We start from the raw sequence: 8581 nt of genomic DNA, 5'->3' as shown, positions 1-8581 counted from the left end.
TTTTAAAAAAAGTATGAACATATAGTATTTTCAATTTGAACACAAAATACTGCTCTACTTGAAAACAAGTTTTAGAAACAATTAAATATTTCTAGAAAGAGAATCAACAGTGTCATAAATATCATAATTTAATTTTCCCGTTTGTACTAAAACATTAGCAAATATTTACTGAGAAATTGCTATCTGCCTGAAAGTATAATGCTTTTGATACACGTTATATCATAAAAACTAGGTACTATTATTAGTAGTATTTTAACAGTAAAAATATCGAGTCTTAGAGATGTTAAGCAATGTGCACAAATAGCATAGGGAAAGTTGGAGTTCTGAAATTCTGACTATGCTGTATGTATGATAGGAGAATCAATTCTTGTCAAATGTAACTGTCAAGTCATTGTGAGGATTCGGAGGTCTCTGATTGCTAGGGTCAGTACACTTAAATCATGTCACAACTTAGTTAAATCTATTTCATTAAAGCAAAATTCCATGTATAATTTCACAAAGATTATTGGCACCAAGAACATTATTTTTCGTTCCTTCTTTCTTTTCTTTCTCCTTCCTTCCTTCCTTCCTTCCTTCCTTCCTTCCTTCCTTCCTTCCTTCCTTCCTTCCTTCCTTCCTTCCTCCCTCCCTCCCTCCCTCCCTCCCTCCCTCCCTCCCTCCCTTCCTTCCTTCCTTCCTTCCTTCCTTCCTTCCTTCCTTCCTTCCTTCCCTCCCTCCTTCCTTCCTGCTTTCTTGCTTTCTTTCTCTTGTTCTTTTGTTCTCTTTCTCTTTCTTTCTTTGAGACAGGGTCTCAATCTGTTGCCCAAGCTGGAGTGCAGTGGCACAATCATGGTGCACTGCAGCCCCAGCTTCCCCAGGCTTACATGATCCTCCCACCTCATCCGCCTGAGTATCTGGGACTACAGGCAAGCCACCACACCTGGCTTTTTTTTTTTTTTTTTTCAAGATTGGGTTTCACCATACTGCTGAACCTGGTCTGCAACTCCTCAGCTCAAACAATCCACCTGCCTTTGCCTCCCAAAGTATTGGGATTCCAGATGTAAGCCACATGCCTGGCAAATAATATTATTCAATAAGTTCAATTTAACTATTAGATTTTGGACAATGAGAGATAGAATTTTCTATATCATAATTCATCTTGTGTTCTTATTTGAAGTAATATATAAGGATTTCAATTCAACTCAAATATATTTATTAGCAAATTAAATTTCTTTTTCAGGATTCCAAACTTTTGTTCAAGACATAAATGCTAAATGATGTCACTAATTTTAATTAGATTAACAGAAAGGTATTCTGGTGTTTAATAACAGTGACAGAATGGGCTATTGATTTTATTTTCTTTCCCTTTGTCTCTTTCCCCTTTTTAAAATATTTTACTTTTTAGGCTCTTTGGAATCCTGTAGATAGAGTTTTGAGAATTAAGCAAAAACAGTTCACAGAAACTGCCAACCCTAGGATGAAATATATTGTTACTGTACTTTGGGGTTAAAATAAGGAACTACAGTTTACGGAACTTTTATACTGATACAGAGACACTAAAAAGGGAAAGGGTTTGGATGAGAAGTTCTGCTATGCAATCAAGAATCTCAGCCACTCATTTCTGTAGGAGCTGCAGGAGCTCCCTGTAAAGAGAGGTTAGGGAGAGTGTAGCTTCAGAGTTTCTCCATTTTTCCCAGAGGTTCCCCTAAAAGGTTATGACACTTTATAAGAATGCTTCACTTGTGAAAAACAAATATCAAAGTCTTCTTGTAAATTATATTTAAGGACAAATCTTCATTCCATGTTTAATTTATTTAGCTTACTCTGTAGCTATTATTTCATGCTGAAAACATTTTAAATGCTGTAAATGTAGATAATATAATTTATGGATCATTAATGCTTCTTTAGTAGTTCAGAGAAAACTTCAAAAGAAATGGCCCCAGAATAAGCTTCTTGATTTGTAAAATTCCATGTCATTGACTTGGTTTGTATAGCATCTCAAAATATAATATAGACATCTCAGATAATATATTTGACATATCAAATTCCTCTTAGAAAAGAATAGTACTTAACTAGATAGGAATAACAGGTCGCCATTATTTGAATTGTCTCCTATTAATTTTTGTTTTGTTTTGCTACTCATGTTTTATTTATGGGGGATAAATATAACTTCCGCTGTTTTCAGAATTATTGTATGCAGTTAGTATGAGAATGCAATTTAAGTTTCCTTGATGCATTTTCACACTTCTATTACTAGAAATAAGAATACGGTAATATTGGCAAAGAAAAGTGACCATTCAATAAAATTTTTCCAGTAAATCTGATTTAAAATAAACATTGCCTATGGCTTTCTTACATCAATATTGTTATGTCCTAGACTACTTTATCTGAAATTAAGGCTTTGAAATTCTAATTATGTGCAAATGTGTAAAATATCATCACCTAAAGCTATATAACATGTTCTATTTCTATATTGTGATTGCAGGTTTATAATTCTGGAAAGATATACAGAACATAAGATTTACCTTTTTAATCACTTTAAGTGCACGATTTTGTGGCATTAAGTATATTTGCGCTGTTGTGCAACAGTCACCACCATAGACCTCCAAAACTTGTCTTCTTCTCCAACTAAAACTCTGTACTCATTGAACACCAACTTCCCATTCCTCTCCCTCCCCCTCCCCATAGCAATCACCATTCTACTTTCTGTCTCTACAAATTTCACTAAGTAACTCACAGACATGGCATGATATAGAATGTTTGAATTTCTCGAACTGGCTTATTTCACTTGGCATATCTTCAAGTTTCATCTATTTCATAGCATGTTCAGAATATATTTTAAGGCTGAATATTATGATGTTGCCGTATATACCACATTTTTTTAACTACTCATCCATCAATATTCACATGGGCTGCTCCCTCCCTTTGATTATTGTGGATAATATTGCTCATGGACACGCTGCGCAAACATCTGTTTGGTCCCTGCGCTTATTTATTTTGGATATGGATTTGCATTTTAATACAAAGGAGAAATTACACAGCTTTTTAAAAGTGTCCAAATGAAAAGGAGCACAACATCAGTAAAATATTAGAAAGTAGATTAGGGAAAAAGTAGGGAGAGAATTGAACCAAAATTTAATAAGCAGTGTAAGAGAGTTTCAAGACGAGGGAAAAAATTGACAATATAAACAGAGAATTAAATAGCGAAAGGTCGATATTTAGAAAATTGTCACATGTACCCATATGTCGCCTGTGAGCTGATATTTACATTATTGTTTTATTCCAGGTTTCCAAAAGTAAGTGCAATGTGAGAGTTTCATGTTGCTAAATAACTGAAACATGATACATATTTTCATGTATTGTCCTTGAGAGCAGGCTGGTGGTAATTAGTGCAATTTTAAATTATGATATGATAGTGGAGTCAATCTGCCAAACTGAAAAAAAATGTATATATACAATATGTATATGTTTCTCAAAACCCCGTTGTATCATACAATTAAATTATGATTTAAAGCTACCTGACAATTACCAGAGGAAAAAATAAAACATTTACATTAATATTACCATAATTTTGATATTATTGCAAATATCAAAGCGTGTAGTACTTAGGGATAAACCTTCAAAAAAGAGAAACATTTGAAAACTACGAAACTACAAAATATTGTTAAAATAAATAAGAGACCTCAGTCAATGGAACGTATGAGTCATAAATCTCAATACGGTTAAAATGTCTACTCCTCCCACATTGATCTATAACAATTCCAATCAAATTACAACTGTATTCCTTATTTTAGAAATTGGGAAACTAAAATTCTGAAATGTATGTCAATGGGTAGAGGACCTATAAAGGCAAATTACTTTGAAACAATTACTTTGAAACCAGGTGCTGCTGGAGAATTAACAGCACCTGGTTTCAAGACTTATCAAGTTACAGTACTTAAGACGATGTAGTGCAAATATAGATATACACATGTATATCAGCTTTCAGCTAATTTTTAATAAAGTTCTTAGAGCATTCATGGACATAACATTTTCAACAAATGCTTCTGAAACAATTAGATATGCCAGTGTGTATCTGCATGTGTGTGTGTGTGTATTTGTGTGTGTGTGTGTGTGTGTGTGTGTAGCTCAGTACTTCACACCTGAGAGGTATGAGCATGCATTACCAAGGGGGAACTGTGAAGCTTTGAGAGTATTGGATATGCTCACTGAAGTCTTCATGGTGATTGTTTAATGGGCACATGTATATATCAAATTCATCTCATTACACTTTAAATATTGGTAGTGTGTTTTATGTTCATTAGACATGAATAAAGCTGTAAATGTTATCAAAATATTCACTTAATATGCTTTTATTCATTTTACTCTCTCTCTCCACAGACCTTCAGATAGAAAATGCAGTTGAAAGATATTTCATAAAGGAAGAAAAGAAGTATGAATACGGGTGAGAGATAGTACTCAGATTTTTTTTTTTTTCAGTGCAATCCTGGTCTTTTGTGACTAGCAATATTTTTATGTGCAGAAGTAGTAGAAAAGATAAATGTTTTGTACAGTAGAAAAACGCATAATTTCTGTGCCATGGAAGAGATAACTCACAAAGATGACAGCTTCTGACTATGTTGGATACTAACCAGTATTGTAACTAACCAACGATCTGACCTTAACATTGGCTGTAAAGCTACTTTAATGTTCCTTGCAATGATTTGAACCTATTACTGGAACCCTCATTGCTTACTGAGTTGAATAACACTGTTGAAACGTGTTTATCTTATATTTGCACTAGAGTCATAATTTTACTTCTTAGAAAATTAAAATTAAACAACACTTGAAATTATATATTTTTAATGTTTCAACTGTGATATCACTCCACATGCATCTTTAAATTCTTATTTGATAAAGGATAGCAAATACATAAAGAATTCTTGTGATAATAGAGAACACAGAACTGTTGAAAGGTGTTGAAGTTGAACTGGAGAGAGTCACCAAAGCTGGCGCGGAAGCTGGCAAGGTCGGAGAGTTTCCTGCCTGGGCATAGCTTGAGCTCGCCCTAGTGCCTCCACCAGTGGCAGAAACTGCAGACCCAGCTGGGCCCTGAGGCCTCCGCCCCAGCCTCCCGCCTGCCAGGAGCTGTGCTGAGGTCACAGATAGGCGACACTGGAGGGGCGCGCCTGAGGGAAGGCGGCCCATGTTCCGGACAGCAGCAGGACACCAGGGTCCAGGGACCCACCTCCCGCTGCGGGAACCCCAAGCCTTGCCTGGCGCCCCTCGCTTGGTCTGCCTGGCCTCCAGAGGCCGGCGTGTGTCCTGGTCATGAGGATGCACAGCAGGTGCCCGGGAGTCCCCCTCCACCATGGCCTAGGCTCTGCCAGCCATCACGCCTGGTTCGCGGACCGCAGCCTCGCTGCCTCTGATCCCGCCAGGCCGGGACCTGTCCTCCTCCTGGGCGACCAGCCGGGGGAATGCACACTGCCCGGTGGCCTGCACAGCCCCTGACCGCCCATCCCCTCTGGCGCCTCCGCCCCAGGCCAGGACCTTCCTGTAGCACAGAACCCACCTTCCTTCCCGCCGCAGAGCTGCTCCGCTTCCGCCACCCACAGGGAAAAACTCAGATCTCCAATCAAACAGAAATCCGCGTGTGACTCCTCTGGTTGGATACTGCCAGTCCCCACATTTACTTCCAGGAGTTTTCTTGGCAGAAGGTGTCCCATGTTTGATGTTTCACCAGCAGTGAGGCTGAAAAGTGACAGCAATAGAGAAACACATCAGGCTTTCCGCAACAAAGATGACCTTCCCTTCTTCAAATCTCAGCAATCTCCAAGTTCCACAAAGGACTCAGGACAAGATGACTGAGCTGGAGTACTCGGCCCAGGAAATGCAGGCCCAGAGCGGGTCACCTCCTTAGGGCAGGCCCAGGCTTGTCCTGGCTGCCCGGGTGCTTTTCTCCTCACTCCCACCCAATGCAGGGGACCCCACAAACTCAGTTGTAGGGGCTCCCTGCACCTCCCTCCACAGGAACCATCTCCTGCCCGCCAAGCTGGGGCCTTCTGGGCTGAGAGGGCAGGGTGCCAGCTCTGCACGCTGAGGAAGGAACACCGCTACACTGTTACCTTGGCACACTGCCACACGAAGACACAACCACATGGGCACACCGCCACATGGCCACATGGACAAACAGACACACAGACACATGGAGATATCACCATACGGACACACAGACACACCACCACACTGTCACATGTACAGACACACGGAGACATTACGACACGGACACACTGCCACACTGTCACATGGACGGACAGACCATGTGCACGGAGAAGTCACCACACGGGCACAGCACCACACTGTCACACGGACACAGACACACGGAGACATCACCATAAGGACACACGACCACATACCACAGGGACACACAGACACACAGACACATCACCACACTGTCACAGGGACACACCATCACTCTCACGCGAACAGACACACTGCCACATGGACACTGCCACACACACACAGACACACTGCCACACTGTGACATGGACACACCTCCACACTGTCAGACACCACCACACAGACACTGCCACATGGACACAAGGACACACAGACACATTGTCACACGGATACATAAACACACTGTCACACGGAGACATCACCACGCAGATATATGAACACACCACGACATGGACACAGCACCACACAGACACTCTGCCACACGGACACACCACCACACAGAAATGCGGACACACTGCCACACAGACACACCACCACGCTGCCACATGGACACACCACCACATCGTTGCCACACTTTCATGTGTCACCTGGCTGTGTGGGCCCCATGACTCTGGGCTCTAATAGAGAAATTACTTAGGCAGATAGTGAAGGCAAAAGAATTTCCATCTCCTGTGTCATTGCTTTGGCAGTGGAAACGCGCATGGCCTCTAAAGTGTGGGTCCCAAGGTCATGAGGGCCTGTGAGGTGGAGGGCCAGGTCTCTCTTTCCAGTCTGGAATGGAGGCAGGAAGGAGGGAGCGGGGAGCCTCATGTCTGCACGTCCTCCCGGCAGCAGGCCCCTGAGGACTTTTATCCTCCTGAGCCACGGGGGTCCATCAGAGGTGTCTAAAGCACCGGGTGGGGCAGGGAGACCCTTATGGGCCTTAGGAGCTCTGGCCAATTAGTGGTCAGTGAAAGGCAGAGGTGAACACCATAGAACCACAGGTCCAGGAGAATTTTCGCAAAAGCTCTGAGGATGCTCTTTTTTGTTCTCCCACTGCAAAATTCTTTTAAAAAGGAAAAAATCCAGCAACGTGCGGGGAAAGGCAATACTGAGCGTCAGCGCGGGATGCTGTGGCTGAGGTGATCCCGGTGTCCTGGCCGAAAGTGGCTTCGGGGACCGCATCTCCGTGCACCATGGCAGCAAACGCCATCGGTTTGTGGGCGGATGGCGTCCCTGCGGCCATACTCGCTCCTGAGCGGGGAAGGACAGACAAGACCAGGGACCTCTGGGTGTTCCTGGTGTCCGCCAGCTTGATGCCCTTACTCCTCCTTGAAGTCCCAGATTTGCAGAAGCACCTGGTTCCTGATGGAGGCCTTGGGCCTCTTGGTCCTGGCTTACCAGGCAGCAGCGCCAGCCGTTCTCGGCCCCGCCTCCTTCCATCAGACCAAAGACTTTCTGAAACTGCACTTCTTGGGGCCTGGAGGCAGCATCCTGGGCCTCCCTGGGGCCTGCGCGTTGGCAGCAGCTCCAGGTTGAGGTCGCCTTCGGTCCACAGCGCGGGGCGCTGGAGGTCCCTGAGCCCAGCGTGGGGAGTCCAATCCACAGGTGCCGGTCCCCGGGTGCCTGCCGCAGTCTCAAAACACCTGGAGGTGACATCCAGGAGCGCCACCGCGCCACCAGCAGGGAGACACAGGGCGAGGCGAGCCCCTTAAGGCGGCCGAGGAAGAAGCAGAAGGCCAGGAAGGCTCCCCAGAACTGATGTGATCTCAGGCCGCGCGCCCTGACCGAGTTCCTGGTCTCTGGCAGGTCTTGCCAAAGACGGTCTGGGCTTTCTGGGCGACGTCCAGCATGAGCTGGAGCTTCTGGAAGGCGGTCAAATGGCCGTTTGGAGATTCCACGGCTTCGGATCCCTACTGCAGGATGCTCCACTGTGTCCGCAAGCCTCTGTTGTTTTGCTGCGGAGTAACCTCGGAATGACTAGAAATAAGAACACTGGGGTGACCCAGTCGTGCCCCAGGAATTTCTGCACATGGTCACGGCAAAGGCAGGCGCGCAGACTGAGTGTCCAGTCGGCTTGGTGAGAGTTCTTTATGGTTTAGTGAGAGACTTGGTCCCACGCTTGTGTCCTCTCATGTTTTCAGTTAACCTGAGGTCCCTCAGGGGCTCCTCTATCTCCACCCTGTTCTCCTCGGGCTGAAGCACAAAGTCCCCCATTTTCTCCTCAAAGGGCTCACAGAGCCACTTCTGCAGGCAGGAGGACAGCGCCTGGGCTCAGTTGCTGACCTGGGAAGCCACATCTGAAGGAACTGCTGGGTGACTACCGCCATAAGTCAATCAAAGTAGACTTTCCCTGGCTTGCTGCGCTATATCGATTTTGTTTTGGTGGAAGAAGGGAGGT

This window comes from Macaca fascicularis, chromosome 10, assembly GCF_037993035.2.
Source record: "Macaca fascicularis isolate 582-1 chromosome 10, T2T-MFA8v1.1".
Taxonomy (NCBI): Eukaryota; Metazoa; Chordata; class Mammalia; order Primates; family Cercopithecidae; genus Macaca; species Macaca fascicularis.
This window is presented reverse-complemented; position numbering follows the sequence as displayed.